This window comes from Tamandua tetradactyla, chromosome 1 (genome assembly GCF_023851605.1).
Source record: "Tamandua tetradactyla isolate mTamTet1 chromosome 1, mTamTet1.pri, whole genome shotgun sequence".
Lineage (NCBI taxonomy): Eukaryota > Metazoa > Chordata > Mammalia > Pilosa > Myrmecophagidae > Tamandua > Tamandua tetradactyla.
The window spans coordinates 90411224-90437180 of record NC_135327.1 but is presented as its reverse complement, the minus strand read 5'-3'; the positions used below and the strand labels follow the sequence as shown (position 1 = coordinate 90437180).

General features: G+C 39.4%; 1 protein-coding gene and 1 pseudogene across 4 annotated transcripts in view; one reads left to right on the top strand and one right to left on the bottom strand.

Moving 5' to 3' along the window:
* Window positions 1-25957, bottom strand: part of PDE1C (phosphodiesterase 1C) — a 708660-nt gene that overhangs the window by 485701 nt on the left and 197002 nt on the right. The window lies entirely within an intron of this gene.
* LOC143678733 (gamma-glutamylcyclotransferase pseudogene) lies at window positions 6197-23451 on the top strand (annotated as a pseudogene).

Sequence of the window (25957 nt, the reverse complement as noted above, 5' to 3'; positions counted from 1 at the left end):
AGAATCTTGAAAGCAGCAAGAGAAAAGCATCACATACAAGGGAAACCCAGTAAGACTATGCATAGATTTCTCAACAGAAACCATGGAGGCAAGAAAACAGTGGGATGATATATTTAAATTATTAAAAGAGAAAAACTGCCAACCAAGAATTCTATATCCAGCAAAATTGTCCTTCAAAAATGAGGGAGAAGGGCGGGCCGCGGTGGCTCAGCGGGCAAGAGTGCTTGCCTGCCGTGCCGGAGGACCCCGGTTCGATTCCCGGCCCCAGCCCATGTGAAAAACAAACGGACAAACAAAATATAATAAAGCAAGAAAATGTTTAAAAATGTTTCCCTTTCTTCCTCCCTTCCTTCCTTCTCTGTCTTTCCTTCCTTTCCTCCCTCTCTCTTTAAAAAAAAAAAAAAAATGAGGGAGAAATTAAAACATTTTCAGACAAAAAATCACTGAGAGAATCTGTGACCAAGAGACCAGCTCTGCAAGAAATACTAAAGGGAGCACTAGAGACAGATATGAAGGTAGAAGAGAGAGGTGTGGAGAAGAGTGTAGAAAGGAAGACCATGAGTAAAGGTAAAAAGAAGGAAAATTAGGACATATAAAAGCCAAAAGGCAAAATGGTAGGGGAGGGTACTGCCCAGGCAGTAAGAGCACTGATGTTGATGGATTAAGTTTCCCAATCGGGGGACATGGGCTGGCAGAATGGATTAGGGAATGGGACCCATCTATATGCTGTCTCTACTCAAAGGACATGAGGGCAAGAACACAAACGGACATTTGCACACCAATGTTTATAGCAGCATTATTTACAATTACCAAGAGATGGAAACAGCCAAAATGTCCATCAATGGACAGGTGGCTAAACAAACTGTGGTATATACATATGATGGAATATTATGCAGCTGTAAGACAGAATACAGTTAAGAAGTATGTAACAACATGGATGGACCTTAAGGACATAATACTGAGTGAGATTAGCCAGAAACAAAAGGACAAATACTATATGGTCTCACTGATATGAACTGACATTAGTGAATAAACCTGGAGAATTTCGTTGGCAACAGAGACCATCAGGACATAGAAACAGGGTAAGATATTGGGTAATGGGAGCTGAAGGGATACAGATTGTGCAACAGGACTGAATATAAAAACTCAGAAATGGGCAGCACAATACTACCTAACTTTAATACAATTATGTTAAAACACTGAATGAAGCTGAATGTGAGAATGATAGAAGGAAGAGGTCTGGGGGCACAAATGAAATCAGAAAGAAAGACAGATGACAAAGATTGAGATGGTATAATCTAGGATTGCCTAGAGTGTACAATGACAGTGACTAAATGTACCAATTAAAAAAATGTTTTTGCATGAGGAAGAACAAAGGAATGTCATTACTGCAGGGTGCTGAAAATAGATGGTAATTAATATTTTAAAATTTCAATTTATGTGTGAGACTAAAGCAAAAAATGTTTATTGGGTGTAAAGTTTATATTTTGACTAGTGCATTTCCTAATATAACTTATGTAGATACCTTGGTTGAACAACATCAGTACATGGAACCTTGGGTAAGACATGAGATTTTGTTGGTTTGTCCAGAGTGATGCCCCAATGAATCCCAGAGTGATTTGATCAGTTAGCAGAAAAGTATTTGCAAAGTCCCTTTTGGGGAGGGGTGGGAATGGGGGAAAATTCAACCTCCCCAAGCTGAACTCTTGATATTCTCACAAGCAGCATGGACAACTAAAGCTATAGGCTGAGCCCCCAGTCTTGGGGTTTGTTCATATGAAACTTAACCCCACAAAGGATAGGTCAAGCCTACTTAAAATTAGGCCTAAGAGTCGCCCCCAAGAGAACCTCTTTTGTTGCTCAGATGTGGCCTCTCTCTCCAGCCAACATAACAAGCAAACTCACCACCCTTCCCCTGTCTACGTGGGAAATGACTCCCAGGGGTGTGGACCTTCCTGGCAACATGGGACAGAAATCCGAGAATGAACTCAGATGCAGCATCAAGGGATTGAGAAAATCCTCTCGACCAAAAGGAGGAAGAGTGAAATGTCAATGGCTGAGAGATTCCAAACAGAGTTGAGAGGTTATCCTGGAGGTTATTCTTATGCATTAAGTAGGTATCAGCTTGTTATCCAAGAGGAAATGGAGAGGCTGGCGGGAACTGCCTGAATCTGTAGAGCTGTGTTCCAGTAGCCATGTTTCTTGATGATGATTGCATAATGGTGTAGCTTTCACAGTGTGACTGTGTGATTGTGAAAACCTTGTGTCTGATGCTCCTTTTATCTACCTTGTCAACAGATGAGTAGAACACATGGAATAAAAATAAATAATAGGGGGAACAAATGTTAAAATAAATTTAGTTTGAAATGCTGATCAATGAAAGGGAGGAGTAAGGGGTATGGTGTGTATGGTTTTTTTTTCCTGTTTTCGTTTTATTTTTCTGTTGTCTTTTTGTTTCTTTCTCTGAATTGATGCAAATGTTCTAAGAAATAATCATGATGATGAATCTGCAGCTATGTGATGATACTGTGAATTACTGATTATATATGTAGAATGGAATGATCACATATTGGGAATGTTTGTGTTTCTTTCCTGTAATTTTTTTTAATTAAAAAAAAAAAACTATTTCTTTTAATTAAAAAACCCTCCCATGCTCCTCGCTGCATTCAAATTGCTGCCTACAATTCTGCCCTGCCCTGACCTCAATGCCTCTTCTCCTCCACTAGCTGTCTGGGCTCTGACTACCCTGGACATCTCTCTATACCTCCAACTTGCCAAGTTTGTTGCCATGCTAGGGCCTTTTGCTTGTCTATCCTGCTTGGAAGGCTCTGCCACTGGCAATAATGACTGTGGTAGCAGCTACGCTTACTGACACTGCCCCATACCAGGCCCAGTCCAGGCATTTTAAATATGCTGATTCCTGCAATCTTCATAATGGCCCTGGGGTGTAATGCCATTGCTGTCCCCATGTTTCAGATAGTTAAGTGAAGCACAGAGAGGTTAGGTGACCTGCCTAGAATCACACAGCTGGTAAATGGCAGAGCCGGTTTCAAATCTAGGCAACTAGCTCCAAGGGCCTTGGCCTCAACCACTACACCCCTGCCCCTCACAGATCTTGTTCTTTGCACAGCTGCCTCCTTCTTACTGTTCAGGTTTCAACCAAACGGTACGTCCCCAGAGAGAGAGAGAGGTCCCCAGAGAGAGAGAGAGAGAGACCTGCCCTACCTGCCCACCCCCTGCTCAAGTACCCTTCAGTCTCTGGAACCAGTTACACATTTCTCCACCACAAACACCCCATTTGAGAGTATTTAAGCTGCCTGAAGGCAGCCCCCAGCAATATTATTCTCCTTTGTATCCCCAAAACTTAGAATAGTGCCTGGCACAAAACTCTCCCCACCCCCTGCCCCCACAAATATTTACCCACCTACTGCTATGTCCATGTCGACTTCCTGGCTCCTGCAGGCCTTTGAGTTTTCAATTCTCCCACTCAGCCTGTCCTATAATATTGCCTGTGCACTCCCCAAGGTCTCTCACAACGTGGCCCAGCCATCCTCTGTCCTCACCCACACCCGCCCTCCACACACCAGTTTTCATTTTTCTCTCTTACAAGCTTCGTCTGCAATGAGTACAGAGTCTAACAGTTGAGATTGTGATAAGTGCCACGACAGAAAAGTCCAGGGCAGTCTTAGAGAGTAATATCATAGGGGTGCATATTTTAGGTTGGAAATCAGAATAGAGCTCTGAGGAAACTAAATTTAAGCTCACAATGTGACTTTGAAGAACACACTGTCTTTGAGTCTTCAAGGGGGACTACTTCCCTGAGCTCACCTTTGCACCAAGTCCAACAGAAATGAATCTCATTTGAAAAGCCAAAAACATGTACAACCAACAAAACTGGTTTTTCTATGCATTTTGAGCAACTGGGTGCTAGCAAAACTGTGTTTTTTTGTGTTTTGGGGGGGGTACATGGTCTGGGAATCGAATCTGGGTCTTTTGTATGGAAGGCAGGCATGCTAACCACCGAACTACCCACAAAGCTATGTTCTGAAAGTTACTTTTAACCATATAATTGTGGACTCTATGCAATTGTAACTTCTTTGTGATTTAACACATATAGTATAATATAGAGATAGAGTCCCGGCTTTAGACTCGCAGGACCGCACTTTGAGTCCAGTCTCTACTTATATAGCCGTGACTCTCTCACTCAGCCTCTCAAGGCATTAGCTGCTGCTTCTATAAAATGGCTTTACCAATACCTGGCCTGCCCACCTCACAACGCTGTTCTAAGAAAACACCCTAGGAACTATGAACCATCAACAAGACTTCCTACTGAATTGTAAAATTTTATATCTCAGCTAGATTAGAGAATTGCAAAGGCATTGTGACCCCTTTATTTATCTTCAGGTTTGTATTTTGAATAGTTTAACAGCAGATGTGAGTAATACAATGAAGAGAAATAAAGCCAGGTAAGAAGAAGAAGTGGGCTCGCACTGCAATTTTAGAGGGGGTGGTCAGATGGGGCCTTTGATGGGGTAAGCTTTGAGCAGAGACCCACATGAAGTGGGGGAGAGACTGATACCAGGGATACCCAGTAAAAAAATACAGCAAGCAGTGGGAGTAGCACATGCAAAGGCCCTGAGGTAGTAAGTGATGTGTTGGACATAATGCACTGCAGTGCCTAACACATAATTATCACACAGTAAGTAGGGGCTACTGTGAGAGAGATTATCATAGTCCTTCCTTAAGAACTCTCATTGGCTGCCAAAATAGCTAGTAGATGACTATCACTTGTAATGATTATCACTTTTAGAAGAGCCAAAGCCAGAGAAATCCAACATATCACAATGGATACCACTTAAAGCTCCTTTAGACCACAGCTTCCAAGTTAGAACTTCAGTCCCAGGGCCTCTCTTTTAATGCTCTTGCATAATATAGCCATATGGGGGTAGAGGCCATTAAGAAGCAGCATAGGCACAGAAGAGTGGCAATTTCACTCTATTCATCCTCAGTTGCATTCCACCTCCTCCATATTTGCTTCTTCCCCTTCCAGGACACACTATCTGAGGAAAGGTCTCTGCTGGAGGCAGAACATGGAATCACTCCGCTCCCAATTGTGCAGCCAGCTCTGGGCTAGGCGGTGGAGACACTGAACTCCAGGAAGCGGAGAGCTCTGCTCTGCAGGGGTTCACTGTTTGGTGGAGGTGGGGAGTAGAGGTCATTAGTGGGGGTACGCAGGAACAAATGTCCTTGGGAACAGCAGACCTCCATCCCTCACCCAGACTACACAAGGTCCCTTCATTATGTGTTCTCCCTGTACTTGCTTCCTTTCCTTCACAGCACTTATGAAAACTGTAATCTATTCATTATTTAACATCTGGCCCTCCAGCTAGACTGTGGGCTTCATGAGACAGGCACCTTGCCTGTCTTGTTCATGCCTGTATTGCTAGTACCTTGCACAGGGCTGGCGCTTGGCAGGGACACAGACACCATAATAAATGAAGGCTTTGGAAGACCAGCAAACTTAATTCCATTGGGGAAATATGAGACCATCCCTAAAGTGGCCCCCATTGAGCCTCACCTCCTGGTACCCCCTCCCAACTGGATCAGGACCATCCTGTGAGACCAAAGGAACAGTGCAAAAGTGATGCTGTGTCTGACTTCCAAGGCTTGGTCATAAAAGACACTGCCATACCCACCTTGCTCTCTTTTGGATCACTTGCCAAGTTGAGGGCCCCAGGCAACTACGCCAAGTGAAGACACTCACATGGCCCTGATGAGAGACCCACATGGTGAAGAACTGAAAGCCAGCATCAACTCACCAGGTATGGGAGGAAACCACCTTGGAAGCAGCTCCTCCAGCCACAGGCAGCCTTCAGATGCCTCCAGCCCCAGCTGACATCCTACTGCAATCTCATGAGAGACCCTGAGCCAGAACTAACCAGCTAGGGCACTCCTGGATTCCTTACCCTCAGAAATTTTGTGAAATGATAAATGTTTAATGCTGTTTTAAGCTGCTAAGTTTCAGGGTAATTTATTGCTTGGCAATAGATAGCTGATACAAGAAAGGACTAGAGAAGCTTCATAAAGCAGGGCTTTGAAGAACAAGGAGGATTTCACAAGGCCTAGGAGAGGCAGACATTGTATCTCACACAGAAGGAACAATGTGAGGTAAGGCAGGAAGAGTGCCTGGGACACCATGTCTTCAGAAAATGGGTGGGCATCTCAGATGGCTGGGGTGCAAGGCACCAGGAGTAACGTTGGAAAAGGAGGTAAGGGTTGGATTCTGACAGTCCATGAATACCATTCTAAATAGTCTTTACTCTTTAGAGATGGGAATAATTATTCTCATCTTATAAATAAAGAAACTGAAGCTCAGAATAAAGAATTTTTCCAAGGGCACCCAGCTAGTAAGTGGCAACCTGAAATTCAAATGCAGGATGAAGTAACTTGAGAGCTGTCCTCATTCCAACACCTCTGTGCAGGAGGCTCAATGGCTCCTCAACCAGGGGCCAAGTCCCCCATCCTGGCTCAAGTAGGTGGATCTTGCTCCTGTCCTGTCTGCTGGGTAGAGCAGGGTTAGGCATGAGCAGCCCAAGTGGTGCCTCCCCACCCTGCTGAGGGCTCCCAGGGTAACAGACAAGAACTCCTCACAGCCTGTGCTGCTTTTCCTTCCTGGCCTCTGCTCTCTGGAGCCTCCTCTCTGCCTCGCAACACTGACGCCACTCTGCATCCCTAGGTGACCAGGCCCTGCCCTGGGGGCTCACCGTTCCCTCCCACACGGTGAGCAAAGGCAGCATTCCAAGGCAGGTAGGAATGAAATCCCGAGAGAATGGCAGAAGCCGAAGCAGGCTGGCAAGACATGTTTCTCAGCTGTAAGTCACAAAGGCAGAGTGGGCCACATACCACCTGCTGCTGTCCCGGAAGGAGGAGGTGCTCTGGGCCCTGAATTCCACCACATCACAGGAAGAGTGCAGCTCGAAAGAGGGAAGGAAGATTCACATCTCCACAGTAACCCCACTGTGACGGCTTTAGGCTTTCTTTACCTATCTCTGTCCTCAGGACATCCTCTTTTTCCAGATAAGTAAATGGAGGTCCAAAGAGGATAAAAAACTTGCCCAAGGACACAGAACCTGTCACGTACAGTTGGGCAGGTTGCATACTGCACAACTCTACGGAGCACAAGTCACATCATAGTCACCACAGATTTATATATTTGTCATGACTATTTTCCAGCAGAAAGTGACTTCAGAAGGGGCACCTTTCTCTAATTTTCACAAGGGCACATATGGGTCAGCAACAGGTGTACAAGAGCACCTTGCTGGAAAGTAGGGACTTGATCCTGTGTCTGTTTGACTCCAAAGCCCTTGCTTCTTCTGACTCTATACCTTACTTGGGATAACTCCAAGCACTTCCAGATCAAGTGCTTCACTGTTCAGTTGGCAGAGATGAAGTCAAAGACCATCATAGCTGGAAAAGATCTTGGTAATCAATAATTTACCTCAAACTCTTCCCTTTGCAACAGAGGAAACTAGGGCCCAGACAGGGAAGTGAGATGCCCAACATTACACAGCTGAGTGTGGCACAGCTGGGACTTGCATCCCACTTACCTGAAGCAGTTGTCTAGGCTGGTGGTCTCAGCTTTCTTTTGCAACAGAACCACTTTTTCAAAGCTTTCTAGCTACATCAGGGATGGGGAAGCCCGGATTTCTCCAAAGCATGATACCTGCTCCTTCAAAGCCGTGCTCTAGGAGACCCTCATTGACCCTCATTGAATCCTAGAGTTCCTAAGAGCACAGTGAGAATCTGGCTAATCACTCATGTCCAGTCCCCTCCCATTGGAGTCCTAGCCTAGGAAAGAAGAGGAAAGCTCACTAACCCGCCTTCTTCCCCGGGACACTGGTTAATTGGATTCAGAAAATACGTGACTACAATTGCTATTATTATGACCACCATGTTCCTCATCCTGAGCCAAGCTGGCCAAACACCTCGACTTCCAGGAGTCTAACTTCATTCCCATCATCCTGCCACTCTTCCCAGACCCTTGTGTGGGCAGAGTACAGCAGGAGCACCAAGGAGGCCTGGGTGAAAGGCTTAGGACCCAGACCTGGCATTGCCACCTGATAACTGGGTAACCAGGAACAGGTCTGCTCAGCTATAAAATGGAAATAATGCTATGAGTTTTACAGATAGAATAAGTAAGAATTAAATGAAATACGTCTCTTAAAAGTGCTTTTAGAACTGTATGATTATATGCAATGGCAAAGTATTATCAGTATCTTAGGCAGGATTCTTTGCTTGCAAGTAACAGAAACTTGGCCCAAGCAACTTAAACAAAATAAAATGAATGATGTTTTGAGAGGAATCAGGGCTTTATCAAGGAGCCCAGGGAAGGCAACACAGGCGAACTATAGGAAGGAGATGAAGTAGGAATTGCAAGGCTATCCGGAATCCAGAGAAGGTGGAAACCATCCATGCTCCTGCTTCCCTCTTGTATCACTTTCACTTTTTTGCAGCTTCCCTAGTATCCAGAGGGGAATGCAGCTGCCCAGAGCTCCCAAAGGTATGCACTACTGGTCCAGACTCATGAAGAATCAGATTCTCTCAGTCGCAATTCTAAATTCAGCACCTAGAAAATCTGATTAGCAAAGCAGGGTCAGGTACCCACCCGAACCAATCAACTTTAGCCAAAGGGCAGCCCCAACCCACTCCTATGAGCATGAAGAAGTGGGGAGAGGGTGGTTCAGCTACCAGAGAAAGCAGAATCCTTGTGAGCTGGGCAGATTGCCCCAAACCTGTGTTTCTGTGATGGCCTATTTTTCAGTCATGCTGATAGATCAAATAAATTAGTGTTCCCATAATTTGATGGGAACAAGGAGTTCTTGTGCCAGTTTAAATATAAAAATGGGGGTGGGAAATGAGGAGCAGGTAGGCAGGAAAATAGAAGTGGGGGAGGCATTTACACTGTATCAGGATATCAAGTCAGGGCTTCATTTTTCATCACAAATAGAAAGCACTGGGTATTACTGTTGCTGTATACCAGGGTCAACAAACTCTAATCCATGAGCCAAGTCCAACCACTGTCTATTTTTGTTGGAAAACAGCCATGCCCATTTATTACATACTGTCTGTGGCTGCTTTTGTGCTAAAGCGGCCGAGTTGAACAGTTGTGATGGAGACCGTATGGCCTGCAAAGACTAAATTAATTACTCTTTGGACCTTCACAGAAAATATTTGCCAGTTCTCTTTATTATATACAAACTAGAAGCCAAATGAACACCTGCTGTTTCTCATACTGCTCCCCCAGTACCCACTTTGGTGCCCACCCCTCACTGTATCATACCAACTCCTTCCATGCTGGGTTGACACACATCAGAGCACTTCTCTATATCTGGAACTTTCCCACTACACCACAAGCTCCTTAGGGCAAGAATTGTGTTTGTATCTTTGCACCTTCAGGTCCTGGCATCAGGCAGATGCTCAATATTGTTCCATGAATAAATCAGTATTTGACACAACCAATTAATCAATGAGTAAAGTAATTAATGACTGTTATTCTCCTTTCCCTATTACCTGAAGACTCTTGGGCCTAATACAGTTCTTTATTGCAGCATAAGGCAGGGAATGGTGGGCCAAGGCAGTGAGTGAAGGGTCCCTGAGGGATAGCACCCCTCCCATGACAAATTTCTGAAGTCCAACTGTGAAGACAAAAGGTATTAGAGGGAAGAGGAGAATTGAAAGGGCCACAGCTCAGAAGCCTCTGCAGAATAGATGAACATTCCTCTTCAGGCCTGCCAGGTCCTGGGAGGGAAGCTGTTGCTAAGTGGAAGCACCTGAGCTCTCCCAGGTGGCTCTGAAGGCAATCAGCAAGCACCTTGAAGGGAGGACCCAGGCTCTGTACAAAACCATGGTGATGGCCCCCAAGCAGCAACTAGGCTCTGTCTAGGCTCCAGCCAGGGTGACAGGAGCCGAGGGAGAAAGAACATGGGGAGGAAATCCGAACACTTAATTTGCTGTTCTGCGGATGATGCCAATTAAAATGATTTGCCTCTCCGAGGCTGCCTGAAGAGTCCTGCTCCTTCTGCTCTGCCTCATTAATAGCCCCTTCTGAACCTTCCTAGGCCAAGCTTTGCTTCTGGACAATGAGCCCAAGTACACCCAAGTTAGGCTCAAAATATGGTGGCCTTAAAGACTTCTAAAACAGTAGAGACTTTCTGGACACTGGTCCACCCAGAATCACTCAACCTGACCTTCCTGGCTCATCTGCATTAACAAGATGACATTTTAGAGATCACAAAGGAAGAAAGACAGAAGACACAAATTACCAAAATCAGGAATAAAAGAGTTGATATAACTACAGACCCTGCAGACATTAAAAAGATAATTTGAAACTATTATAAGCAACTCCATGCACATAAAATTGACAATTTAGATGAAATGGGCCAACTCCTCAGGAACTTCAAACTACAATTCACCCAACATGAAATAGATAACTTGAACAGTCCTATTACTATTAAAGAAATTTAATTTGTAATTTAAAATCTTCTGTGATGGTTTGAAGCTATTATGTACCCCAGAAAAAAAAACATGTTCTTTTGATCTATTCCTGTGGGTGTAGACTTATTGTGTGGGGACCTTTTGATTAGGTTATTTCAATTAAGATGTGACCCACCTTATTCAGGGTGAGTCGTAATCCTCATACTGAAGTCCTTTATAAGAGATGAAATTAAGAGATTCTCATAGAGAAAATCCCTAGAGAAGCTAAGAGAGGACCCTCAGGAGCTGAAAGAGGAAGCCAATGAAACCAAAAACTGAAAGCAATAAAACCCAGAGATAAGGACCAGCAGATACCACCATGTGCCTTCCCATGTGACAGAGGTATCCTGAGGTGGCAGCCCATCTTTAGAGTCCTGAAATCACCATGTTGATGCCTTGAGTTGAACATTTTCAAGGCCTTAGACCTGTAAATGTGTAAGCTAATAAATCCCCATTGTAAAAGCCAACCCATTCCAGGTATATTGCATTTCATCAGCTTTAGCAAAACTTCTGAAAATACTACCGGTCCAGATAGCTTCACTGGCAAATTCTAAGAAACACTTAAAGAAGAAATAACATTAACTCTACACAATCTTTTCCAAGAAACAGAACAGAAAGAAAGACTTCCAACTCATTCTATGAGACCAGCTTTACTTTAATACCCAAACCAGACAAAAACAGTACAAGATAAAAACAAAAATTAACAAACAAAACCCCAGACTAATATCTCTCATGAACATAGATGCAAATACCTCAGCAAAATATTAGCTAGTTGGATATACTAACATAAAAAAAAGTGGAATGTATCCTTGAGATGCAAGGATGGTTGAATATTAGAAAGTCAATTGATATATTCTACCATATTAACAGTCTAAAGAAGAAAATCATTCAATCCTACCAATTGATACACAAAAAGTTGACAAAATTCAATATCCATTCATGATAAAAAAAATTTAGCAAACTAGGAATAGAGGGAATCTAGAAGATGAAGCTTATCAATAAGAAAAATAAAAACCACAGTTAACATCATACTTAGAGTGAAAAACAGAATATTTTTCCCCTAAAATAGGGAACAAGATAAGCATGTCCACTCACACCACTTTTACTCTACACAGTGCTGTAAGTTCTAGCCAGAAGGATAAGGTGATAAGGAAATAAAAGACATATAGATTAAAAGCGAAAAAATAAAACTGCCTCTATTCATAGATGAAACAATTTTTATGTAGAAAATCCAAAGGAATCCACCAAAAAACTTCTGGAACTAAAAAGTGAATTTAGCAAGGTCATATGTTCCAAGATCAACATGAAAAAAACAATCCTTTATCTTCATACTAACAATGAACAACTGGAAACTGAAATTTCAAAAACAATACCATCTACAATCACCCCAAAACGCAAATACTTAGGTATATACCTAATGAAACACGTACAGGATTTACACATAGATGCTGAAAAGTGCAAATGTAGAAGCTAAAGAAGATATAAATAGAGAGACATACTGTGTTCATGGATTGCAAACTCAGCATTCTAAAGACATTAATTTTCCATAAATTTATCTATTTTTAACATAATTCCAGCCAAAATTCTAGCAGAATTTTCAACAAATGGTGCTAGGAAAACTACAAATCCACATGCAAAAGAATGAAGTGGAGCCCTATTTCATTCCATATACAAAAATTAACTCAAAATGGATTGATGACTTAAAAATAAAAGCTAAAACTCTTATAAAACTCTTAAAGGAAAACATAGGGAAATATCTTCAGGACCTTGTACTAGGTAATGGATTCTTAGATTTAACATCCAAAACACAAGCAACAAAAGAAACCATAGATAAATTGTACTCCATCAAAATTTAAAACTTTTGTGCATCCAAGGACATTATCAAGAAAGTGAAAAGTTACAGAATCAGAGATATTAGTTGCAAACCATATATCTGATAAGGGTTTAATATCCAGAATATGTAAAGAACTCCTACAACTCAATAACAAAAATACAAACAATCCAATGAGCAATGGACTTAAGAAAAATACTTCTCCAAAGATATACAAATGACCAATAGGTACATGAAAATATGCTCAATATCATTAGCTATTAGGGAAATGTAAATCAAAACCACACTGAGATTCACCTCACACCCACTTGAATAACTACTACTCAAAAAAACTGAAATAAGTGTTAGAAAGGATGTGGAGAAATAAAAACATTCATTTTTATTTGAACAGAAACATTCGTTCATTGTTGGTGGAAATGTAAAATAGTACAGCCACTGTGGAAAACAGTTTGGCAGTTTCTCAAAAAGTTAATATAGAATTAACACATGACCTACTTCTAGGTATATACCCAAAAGAATTGAAAGCAGGGACTTGAATAGATATTTGCACAACATTGTTCACAGCAGCATTAGTCACAATTGTCAAAAGATAGAAGCAACCAATGTGTCTAACAGACGAGATAAATAAAATGTGGTTTATATATACAATGGAATATTATTTAGATGTAAAATGGAGTGATGTTCTGATGTATGCTACAACACTGAACTTTGAAGACATCAAGTGAAATAAGCCAGATACAAAAGACAGGTACTGTATGATTCCATTAAATGAAATAACTAGAATATGCAAATTCATAAAGATACAAAGTAGAGTACAAATTACCAGCGACAGAGAATGGGGGGTTAACTTATGTTAGGTGCAGCATCTCTGTTTAGGGTTATGGAAAGTTTCAGTAATGGATGGTGGTGATGGTAGCACCACATTGTCAATGTGATTAATTATTGTGAATGTGACTGATGCCACTGAATTGTATGCTTAGGAGTGTCTGAGACGAGAAAATTTATATTGCATATATGTTACCACAATGTTTTAAAAAAGAGAGCAAGACTAATGACAATTAAATGCAAGACATAATCCTAGACTGTATCTAATAACAGAGGAGAAAATACCCAAAAGGATATTATTGGAACAACTGAAAAAATTGGTATTTAGATTGTGCGCTTTTATATCAAATTTAAATTTCTTGAACTTGATAGTTGTATTTAATGTGGTTATATAAGTGAATATCTTTGTTCTTAGGAAATATACATACATGGAAGTATTAAATGATAAAGGAGCATAATGTGTGCAAACTACTCTCAAATGTTTAGAAAACAGATGACAGATGAGAATAAATAGATTGATCGATAGGTAGATAGACAGATAGATAGATACAAGTAAATGATACAACAAATGTTAAAATATGATAAATCTGGGTATCTCAGTAGGGGATATTTTGGAGTTCTCTGTATTATTTTTGTATTATGTTTGTAACAATCCTGTACTAATAACCTTGAAATTATTTCAAAGTAAAACTTTTTAAATATCAGCAAAAATTTTGGTAGATATTTACAAACTGATTCTGAAATGCATATGGAAAGGCAAAGGAACTAGTGTAAACAAGACAATTTTGAAGAAGAATAAAGTTGGAGGAATCACACTAATTTTAAGAGTTAAACTACAGTAATCAAGACAATTTGGTATAAATGAAGGGATATACACACAACTCAACGGAACAAAATAGAGAGTTCAGAAAGAGACCCACACAAATATGGCACTTTAATTTTAACAATATTTCCAAAGTGGTTCAATGTTAAAAGTATAAATCTTCTCTACAAGTGGTGTTGGAACAATTGGACATCCATAGGCAAAAAAAAAAAAAAAAAAAATGAACCTCAACCCTTACCTCAGATGTTAAACACAAGTTAACTCAAAATAGATCATAGATATAAATAGAAAATGTAAAACCTATCAAGTTTTTAGAAGCAGAGCTAAGTAAATGAGTGTTCTTAGATAGGACCTGGTGTTCTTAGATAGGACACTGAGAGTATAATTCATAAAGTAAAAAAAAATTGATAAATTAGACTTCACCAAAACTAAAAATGTTGGCCCTGCAAAAGACACTGTTAAGAGAATGAAAAGACAAGTTACAAACTTAGAAAATATTTGCAAATGACATATCTGACAAAAGACCTGCATTCAGAAAACAAAGAGAACTCTCAAAACTCAATAGAAAGAAAATAAAAAACCCAATTAAAAATGGGCAAAAGACTTAGATATGTAGGAGAATATTAAGTAAGCAAAAAGAAAAACATGTTCAAAGTCATTAGCCATTAGAGAAATGCAAATTAAAGTCACTATGAGATACCACTACACATCTGTTAGAATACATAGGATGGCTAAAAAAAATTCTGACAATTCTAAATGCTGACAAGGATGCAGATCAACTGGAGCCCTCAAACATTACTAATGAGAATGCAAAATGGTACAACCACTCTGGAAAAGAGTCTGGCAGTTTCATATGAAGTTAAACATACACTTAAATAGGTATTTACCTTCAATAGATGAAAAATTATGTTCCCACTAAAACCCATGTACAAATATTGAGGGCAACTACATGCATAATTGCCAAAAGCTGGAAACAACCCAAATGTCTTTCAGTGGCTGAATGGATAAACAAGCTGTGGTACATCCATACAATCCATACAAATGATAGCTATGTATACAACATTTTGACTATATTTCATAGGCATCATGCTGAATGAAAGAAGCCTATCTCAGAATGTTACATATTGTATGATTCCGTTTATATAACATTCTTGAAAAGAAAAAAATTAGTGACAGAGAACAGATCAGTGGATGCCAGGGTGTAGTCGTGAGGGAGGGTTTGACAATAAAGATACAGCCCAAGGAAATTTCAGGGGGTGATGGAACTATTATGTATCCTTATTGTAGTGGTCCTTTGACAAGTATACACATGTATTAAAATATGTAGATAAAGAGGATCTCAGACACTTGTAACAAGCATTCTTCTTAGTGGTTAAAAAAATGGTTAAGCGTTCTTTTTAAAGTCAAAGATGAAATGAGGATACCAACTATCACTACTTTTGTTCAATCAGGAGTCCTAACCAGAAAGGCTATAATTTTCAACATAAGAAAACAAAGAGAACCTGCAAAGAATCAGCATTAAAAAGAGAGTTAAGCGAAGTTGCTGTATTTATGGTTAACAACAAAAATCTATTGAATTCTTTTATATCAGCAATGTACAATTAGAAAATTGCAATTTTTCAAAAGATATCTTCTACAAGTGGCAATGAAAATTCACAAGGTATTGAGGAATAAATCTAGCCAAAGGCAATAAGACTATTAAGGAAAAAATTTTTAAATTTTATTAGAAGTTATTAAAGAAGTCCAGATAATTACCATGTTCATGAAGGAGAAAATTCAACAGCAAAAAAAAAGTCAGTTCTCTCCAAATAAGGATATACATTTAGCTGAGTAAATAATTATAGAGCATTTAGAAAAGTACCTGGCACATAATAAGTGACATATAACTGTTGTTGAATAAACAAATCAAAATTCCAATGAGGTTTTTCATGGAACTTGACAAGACTATTCTAAAATTTGTAATAAAGAACAATGGCCCAAAAATAACCAAAACAATCCTGAAGAACAGAAGTAGGAGGAAAGATAATATTCATTCTATCAGAATAGTACTCAATTATGAAACATTAAGACAGTGTTTTCACTTGTCCAGGAGTAGACATGCAGACTTATGGAATAAAATAAAAAGTCTTAAAATGTTTGCTAAATGGAAACTTGATATATAACAGAAAGAACACTATGAATTAATGTATGATGGAACTGCTTGCTATCCATATTGGAAAAAATAAAGTCTTAATCCACACATTTACAACTTTCAACTTCAAATGGAAAAGAAAACTAAATACGAGAAGCAAAACCTTGAAAATTTTTTATTTTCTCAGGATTTCTTAGACAAGATGCAAAAAAGTGCAAACCATTTTAAAAAATTGAGAAGTAAACATCAAAATGTTTAAGAACGTACGTGATTGAAAATATTCCATTAATAAGGTACAATACAGGCCACGCACTAGAAGATTTGTACAACTCATATAACCAACAAAGTATAATATACTAAATGCCTAAAGAATGCCTGTAAATCAATACAAAAAAGACAAATATTATAACAATTTAAAAATTGGACCAAGAATATAAACAGGCAATTCACAGAGAAGGAAATTCAAATTGCCAATCAGCACAAAAAACAGGTTCAATCTCACTAATAATCAGGGAAATGAAAATTAATTAAAACCTCAATACAAAATCACCAAACTAACAATAGTGATGTTTTCTAGTGAACAGTAAAAGAAATGGGACGAGGTAAAGGTACCCAGAAAACTTTAACTCAATTTGTAACTGTGACAGTCATAGGACTGTTCACAATTATTCAGGTTTCCCTTCTTCCAAGCTCATGGAAAAAGCCCATCCTCTTGAGTTAGACAAGTGTTATGGATTGAATCACATCCCCCACAAAGACATGTTCAAGTCCTGACTCCCAGCCGTGTGGATATGAACTCATTTGTAGATAGGATCTTTGAGGATGTTATTCATTAACATAAAGCCAAATTGAATCAGGATGGACCTAAATTCAATATGACTAGAGCCCTTAGAAAGAGTGGAAATTTGTACACAGTGAGGTAGGAGACAGACGGAGAGAGAAATGGCCATGTGACAGATGTAGAGATTGAGTTATGGATCACTGGCAAGCCACCACAGAACATCACAGTCTTCAGAGAAAGTATGGCCTGCCAACACCTTGATTTAGGAATTTCAGCCTCCAGAACTGTGAGACAACAAATTCCTGTTATTTAAGCCAATTGATCTATGGTATTTGTTACAAAAGTCCTGGAAAACTAAGACAAGTGCAAGTATACCTCGTTTTATTGCATTTAGCTTTATTGTGCTTCCCAGACATTGCATTTTTTACAAACTGATGGTTTGTGGCAATCTTGCATTGTGAAAGTCTATCAGCATCATTTTTCCATCAGCATGTGCTCTCCTTGTGTCTCTGTGTCACATTTTAATATTGATTTTTTACATTATGCTAAGGCACACTTAATAGACTACAGTATAGTGTAAACATAAGTTTTATATGCATTGGGAAATCAAAAACTCTGAATGACTCGCTTTGTTGCAGTAGTCTGGGACCAAACCCACAATATCTCTGAGGTGTGCCTGTTTATGCGATTTGCTTCTACCAAGGAAACATAAACAGAAGTTTCACTTGCAGGTGGAAAGCTTTAAGAGCAAGTGTGCAATTCATCATTTCTCTTTCCCTCTGCCACAATGACTGACAACAATGCTGTCCAGCTTAATCCTGGATTAAGCCTCTGCCACTCCTTGTATGGACATGTAGTATGAGTGAGGGATAAAACGTTTTATTTGTTTTAGGCCACTTGGACTTGGGGACTGTTTGTTATAGCAGCATAAGCTAGCTTAACCTGACAGAGTAGCATTTTATTCCTTTAACTGGGTGGTGAGTATGTGGGTGTTCATTATATTATTCACTAGACTGCATGGGCCTACTATTTCATAATTTTTAGAAAGATGACATGGTAATGGATTGCCATTTAAGTTAAATACAGGCTCTGCCTTGATCCTACAAATATCAACTACTTTATGAGCATCTCTCTAGATGTGATGGATTATTTAGCAAGCAAAAAAGACAAGTCCCAGCTTTTGTGAAGCTTAACAGAGAGAAAGAAAATAACAAATAAATACCTATTTAATATGTCAGACAGTGATATTTATTATTCTGAAATAGAAAGCAGGATAAGGGGATGAGAGAGTGAGAGAGAACTTTTTAAATAGTATCATCAGGAAAGTCTCTTTGATAAGGAAATATCTGGGCAGAAACCTAAATACAGTAATATTTTGGAGGGAACAGTAAGGACAAAATCCTGAGGCTGTTCAAAAATCAGCAAGTCACATATATTTAGGAGTTATAACTGTTACTTCTAAATTCTGAGCTACTGAGCTGTTTGTATATAACCTAGTTGTTCCCAGAAACTTCAGGTATTTATGTGGCACCTGAGAATCAGAGTTAGAGCTCTGAAGCTATGAAAGTCAGCAGTACCCCATACAGGAACTGTTTAAAAGTTGAAAAAGGGATCAGACTTCTACTAGAGATATGAATGAAGCTAATCTGGATAGGACTAAGGTAGATCAGAATACAGGGTAAAGGATGGTATTGTGCATATTTTAAACGTCAACTTCTGTGTGAGACCAAAGGGAGAGATATTCAATTTGATGCAAAATTTATATTTTGGGTAGCACATTAACTAATTTAACTTGTATAGTCAGTTTATTTGAACACCATAAGTACATGGAATTCTGAATAGAGTGTGAGAACTTGTTGGTTTGTCCAGTTTAGTGTGATACTCCCAATACATTCCAGAGTATTTGGTCAGTGAATAAAGAAGCATTTGCAAAGTCCCCTTGGAGGAATGGGGAGAAAGGAAGAAATATTCAACTTCCTTATTTGGAAAATTCCTGATATTCTCGCAAGCGGTGGGGACAACCAAATCAACAAGCTGAACCCTTGATCTTGGAGTTTGCCCCTATGAAATTTATTCCTGCAAAGGATAGGCTAAGCCTACTTACAATTATGCCTAAGAGTCACCTCCCAGAGGACTTCTTTTGTTGCTCAGATGTGGACTCTTCTCTCTAAGCCAACTTGGCAGGTGAATTCACTGCCCTTCCCCCTACATGGGACATGACTCCCAGGGGTGTAAATCTCCCTGGCAATGTGGGACAGAACTCCTGGGATTCACCAGGACCTGGTATCATGGGAATGAGAAAGCCTTCTTGAGCAAAAGGAGGAAGAGAGAAATGAGACAAAATAAAGTCTCTGTGACTGAGAGGTTTCAAACAGAGTCAAAAAGCTATCCTGGAAATTATTCTTATGTATTATATAGATATTCCTTTTTAGTTTATGGCATACTGAAGTAGCTGGGGGAAAGTACCTGAAACTGTAGCTGTGTTCCAGTAGCCTTTTTTCTTTTTTCTTTTTTTTTATAATTTTTTTATTTTACTTTTTTAAATACCAAAAAATGCCAAATGCAAACATTCCTATTTTGATCATTCCATTCTACATATATATTCAGTAATTCACAATATCATCACATAGTTGCATATTCATCATCATGATTCCTTAGAACATTTGCATCAATTCAGAAAAAGAAATAAAAAGAAAACAGAAAAAAAATATATACATACCATATCCCTTACCCCTCCCTTTCATTGATCACTAGCATTTCAAACTAAATTTATTTTAACATTTGTTCCCCCTATTATTTATTTTTGTTCCATATGTTCTACTCATCTGTTGACAAGGTAGATAAAAGGAGCATCAGACACAAGGTTTTCACAATCACACAGTCACATTGTGAAAGCTATATCATTATACAATCATTTTCAAGAAACTTGGCTACTGGAACACAGCTCTACAGTTTCAGACAGTTCCCTCCAGCCTGTCCATTATCTTGAATAACAAGGTGATATCTACTTAATGCATAAGAATAACCTCCAGGATAACCTCTGGACTCTGTTTGGAATCTCTCAGCCATTGACACTTTGTCTCATTTCACTCTTCCCCCTTTGGTCGAGAAGGTTTTCTCAATCCCTTGATGCTGAGTCTCAGCTCATTCTAGGGTTTTTCTCAATCCCTTGATGCTGAGTCTCCATTCATTCCAAGATCTCTGTCCCACGTTGCTAGGAAGGTCCACACCCCTGGGAGTCATGTTCCACATAGACAGAGGGAGGATGGTGGCGAGTTTGCTTGTTGTGTTGGCTAGAGAGAGAGGCCACATCTGAGCACAAAAGAGGTTCTCTTGGGGGTGACTCTTAGGCCTAATTTTAAGTAGGCTTGACCTATCCTTTGTGGGGTTAAGTTTCATATGAACAAACCTCAATACTGGGGGCTCAGCCTATAACTTTGGTTGTCCACACTGCTTGTGAGAATATCAAGAATTCAACTTGGGGAAGTTGAATTTTCCCCATTCTCATCATTCCCCTAAGGGGAGTTTGCAAATACTTTTCCACTCGCTGATCAAATCACTCTGGGATTCATTGGGGCATCACTCTGGACAAACCAACAAAATCTCATGTCCTACTCAAGGTTCCATGTACTTATGGTGTTCAATTAAGCTGTCTACATAAGTTATATTACCAGTAGCCTTTTTTTCTTGAAGACAACTGTATAACAATATAGCTTTTACAATGTGACTTTGTGGTTGTGAAAACCTTGTGACTGATATTCCTTTTATCCAGGGTATAGACAGATGAGTAAAAAATATGGATAATAAATAAATAAATAATAGGGGGATAAGGGTTCAAATAAATTAGGTAGATTGAAATACTAGTGGTCAATGAGGGTAAGGGGTATGGGATACGTGATGTATGATTTTTTTTCTTTTTTTTTTTCTTCCTTTCTCTGGAGTGATGTAAATGTTCTAAAAATGATCATGGAGATGAATACAAAACTATGTGATGATATTGTGAGCCACTGACTGATTGTACACCGTGTATGGACTGTATATGTGTGAAGATTTGTCAATAAAAATATTTTTAAAAGAATGACAGGGAGAAAGGATGCCACACTGGTGAAGAAATGGCATGAGAACTAAACAAGAAAATTTTTTTAAATCAGCAAGAAAGTCTTTGTGGCTGGAGCTGAAAGAAAGAGCTGGGAGCAAGATCCTGCAGAGCCCTTTAGACAATGAAGGCCATCAGAGGGTTTTGGGCAGAGGAGGGATATGATCTGTCACATGTTCTAAAGGGTGTGTGATAGAGACCTATAATGGAATATTATTCAGCTGTAAAAGAGAATGGATCTCTTATACATGAGACAACATGGATGAACCTTGAAGACATCATAATGGGTGAAATAAGCCAGACACAAAAAGACAAATATTGTACGGCCTCACTGATATGAAATAATTAGAATAAGAAAATTCATGGAGTCAAAATCTAGAACATAAGTTACCAGGGGACAGGATAGAACAGGGAATAAGGAGTTAAGACTGAAACAGGGTTTCTATTTGGGCCAATGAAAAAATTTTGGTAATGGAGTCACAACATCGCTAATATAATTAACAGCCCTAAATTGTATATTTGAATGTGATTAAAAAGGAAAATTTTAGGTTGCCTTTGTGTTTCTAGAAAAAAATTTTTTTTTTAAAAATCCATGCAACTGTACAACACAAAAAGTAAGCCCTAAGTTAAACTATGGCCTATAGTTAATAACACAATCATAAAAATGTGCTTTCATTAATTGTAACAAATATACCACACCAAAGCAAGGTGTTAATAATAGGGTGATCTCTGGGAATCTTGTGTTTTATGCATGATTGTTCTGTAAACCCACAACTCCTCTAAGAAAAGAAAACAAAAACATTTGGAGAATGAAAAAAAAAAAAGGAGGGAGATATCAGCTATGTTAAATACTCCTCTGGATGGAATACGAGGGCTGCTAGATTTGACCAATGTGGAGGTCAAGGATGACCTTGACGTTAACAATGTCATGGGGTTGTGGTGGGGAGGTGGTGGAATTGGAGTAGATTGAAGATAGAAAACTGGGTCACCATGGATAAAAACTATGATGAAGCATTTTTTACAAAGGGGATCTAAGAAATGGGGCAATAGCTGGAGGACAATGTTAGGTCAATAGAAGGTTTCCTGTATTTTAAGACAGAAGTTATTAGAGCATGTCTACATTTAAGTGAGAATGATCCAATAGAAAACGGGAAAGCAATGACGCAGTGGAAAGGGAACAATTTCAAGTGAAGGTATTGAGAAGATGAGGGGAAACAGGATCCACAGCACATGTAGAGATGTTGGTTTTAGACTATCTATCTACTGTACCAGGAGAGAGGACATGGCTAGAAGCATGACATATATGTGCACAAATGTATAATATGTGAGTGCAGGTGCAGAAGGGATGTAAGATGTAGCAAGGGGAGCATGTGGAAGTTCTCTTCTGATTGCATCTATTTTCTTAAGGAAATAAGCAGCTAAGTCATGAGCAAAAATAAGGAAGGGGAGGGGTTGTGATAATTTTGAGGAGAGAGGAGAAGATGCAAGATAGTTGTATCTCAGAGTGGGACAACGTATTGACTAAGGTTTGTCAGACAGCACAAGGTCTCTCTGAGATTTGGGGAAATGAATTTTTAAATAAACCAGTCAGTATGGTTATGTGTTTTACTTCATCTACCACAGAGAAGGCAGAGAATTGGCAATTTAACTAGGTTTGGGGTTTTGCCAGGCAAGTAGAATGGAGGGAAACTTGTAAGAATATGTAAGGGAGTGATTACAAAAGTGGCCCATGGAAACAGGATATTTAAAAAAAGGAACAGAGGGCCAGTGGGCAGGACTTGGCGTTCCCTGAGCAGCCCTCCTTGTCCATTCCTCACCCATGCTCCAGAGCCTTAGGCTGTACCAGCGTCCGGTGGGACAGGGTGAAGTCAGGGCAGCAGGAACTGCGGGGGAAACGATGAGGAGAGTTTCCTCTATTTCGCCTACACTTGCAGTCAGAGAGGATCCACTTCTGAAAGCCCTCGGCCACCTTCTGCAGCATGGACCACCTGCAGGATTTTAAGCTTGACTTTGGCAATTCCCAAGGCAAAATAAGTCATACTTGGCCTGGAGGAATAGCTACCATTTTTCAGAGTCCTGGAGATGAAGTGTGGGGAATAGTATGGAAAAAGAACAAAAGCAATTTATGTTCTCTGGATGAGCAAGAAGGAGTTGTAATGGAACATATGACCCAATAGAAGTTAATGTTCACACTCAAGAAGGAAAAGAAATAACCTCTCAAAGTTATCAGATGAAGAATTATGTGAGTGCTCCCCCATCACAGTATAAGAAGGTCATTCGCACGGGTGCAGAAGAGAATGATTTACCACTGGAGTACTGAAAGAAGTTAGAAGCAATAGAGCCAAATGGCTGTAAAGAAAAGCTTTCAGAAGAAATTGAAAATATTATCAAAAAAAAGGGAAATAAAACCTTATTAAAACATAGACCATAAAAAAATAATAAAAATAAATAAAAATAAAAAATAATAAAAAAAGGAAAAAGGGTGGGCCACGGTGGCTCAGCAGGCAAGAACGCTTGCCTGGAATGCCAGAGGACCCAGGTTCAATTCCCGGTGCCTGCCCGTGTATTAAAAAAAAAAAAAAAACAAACATAGACCATATCTAAGGATCTTCTTTCCATATGCTAATATAAAACACTTTTAACATTTGAAAACAGAGATCTTGGATATCTCTATGTTTAATACATTTTCAACCCTGATCTGAAGGGATATCTCACTTGGGTAGTTTCTTGTTTTCAAACTGTATACAGAAAGTGGGTTACGAGTTAAAGATTTTAAAAGGGGCTGTGAAGTCCTAGAAAACTTAACAAATAGATGTGGGTACTTCTCTGAATACCTAAACCTATTTTCTTGAGTTGATTTTAAGTTCATCCCTGATCCGTGGCAAAGGGTAAATTTGTAACCTGCTTAATGATGGTGCTAGTGAATTGCTTTACTCTGTTTGGGATTTTTTAAGCCAAGTTAATAATAGCAAGTAACTGTAGAGACAATTGATAATGAAACTTAAAATGTCAAAGATGGCACTCTGTTCTTACAGGAATAATTATACTTGTGTTTTGACCCATTTTCCCCGCTAAAGTACTACATATCATACGTTGTTGTCAGACTCAAACCATTCCACATACTAGATATGGTCTTGGCCCTAACCAGACTATACTTGAGAAATACAGCACACAAACTCTGCAACCAGACAGAATGGAATCAGTAGTTACTTCTGCCACTTTCCAGCTGTGAGACTGGATTACTTGACTCTCTATGCCTCAGTTTTCTCACCTGTAGATTGAGAATAATTAAATACTTATGTTTTAGGATTGTTGTGAGAGTTAAATGAACAAATATATTTAATGAGTATAGAACAGAACCTGTTCTATACTCATAATATATAAGATCAGCAATTGTTATTGTTCTTATTGCAAAATTAGGTTTGTACAGGTCTATCCTTGGAATAGGATTTTAATGTAGAATGTCAAGATAATGAAGGGAGAAATGGTTTTTTGAAGCAAAACCTTCTTGCTTTATAAAGACATCATAACTTTCTTTAATTTACTGAATCAATGGAAGAAAGAATCATGAATGAAGCAATATTGTTATAAAAAAGAAAAAAAAAGAACAGGGGATATGACAGAGGTGATAGACAGTGAAGAGAAGGTAGGTTTAGTAGTTGGAGTTCCCAGGGCATTGAGTAGTTGTTGAAGGTGGGCTTCAAGAAAGAATGATCTGGAAGGAAAGAAGGAGTAGGCAATGAGTGGGGTGTTGTTAGTGGGATTATGGGTGGGGGGGATGTCTCATTGGTAATGACAGTCTAGGGAACACACATGGGAGTGAGTGGCTAACAGAGGACAAGATCCTTCAAGGGGAGGAAGTAAATTAACTGGAAGAGCTGAGTGTTGGGAGAATTATCTACTGGGTATATTAAAACCACTAAAAATGGTGACAAGAGAATTGATCCAGGTACACAGATATTCGGGAAAGGACTAGAGATGGTTTATAAACAACTATAATAAGAAGGAGAAGTGGTCGTATAGACAGGAGCTCCAAAAGAGTTGGGGGGGCTTCTGGTGGGGGTTGCAAGAACAATAGCCTGAAGCAGCTCTGGGCAGTGACAGGTTCACCTATCACCTATGGGCCCAGTGGCCTTGGAGCAAAAGAACGGGAAGAAATAGTTTCCCTCAGAAGATAGCCCAATTTTAGTAAAGCAAAAACATAAAGGGGCTATTCAGATAAAAGGATGAAAACACAGGGAATTTTGCTGATGAAGGAATGAAGGTCCATAAGGGCCCAGTGGTAGGTTCAGGGGAACAGGTAGAAATGAAAGGTTGAGTCAGATTAGGAGCCAAATGGGATGAGTGTCCAGGAGATGGTGATGCATGGCCAGAGGTCTGGGGTGCAAGATAGAAATGAGTTACTCCTGGTAACTCCTAGGAGGAGATGGTCTCAGGCAGATTGAGGTAGGAAGGAAAAGTCAATTTGGAGGATGGAGAGAAGGGCTTGCCTGGATCATACAAGCACTACATACTCTCTCACAATAAACACACACATGATTTATTATTTATGGGAATGAAAAGAAACAGAGGGCTTTTTAACAAATGACCATGGTAAGGGGTAGTGGCTCCACAGCAGAGTGTGCCTATCTTCCTGGGTTGATATACACATGTTACCAACAAGGCAGGAATAATAGGAAACAGTCATATTAGTCCTTTGAGCCCTTATAAATAAATAGCTTAGGGTAATGTTTTGGGGGAAGAGGAAGCTAATGACATTGGATAAAAATGGGATGTGGAAATGATCTGTGGTTTTCAATGATTCACACTCTCCTTGACCCGCCTGTCATGGGAATTAGCTCTGAGTTGACTTTAAATTGGTCAAATATATACAAAACCCCTCCTTTATCACACGGATCCAAAGAAAAGCCAGATCTTCAAAAACATCACGGTTGGCA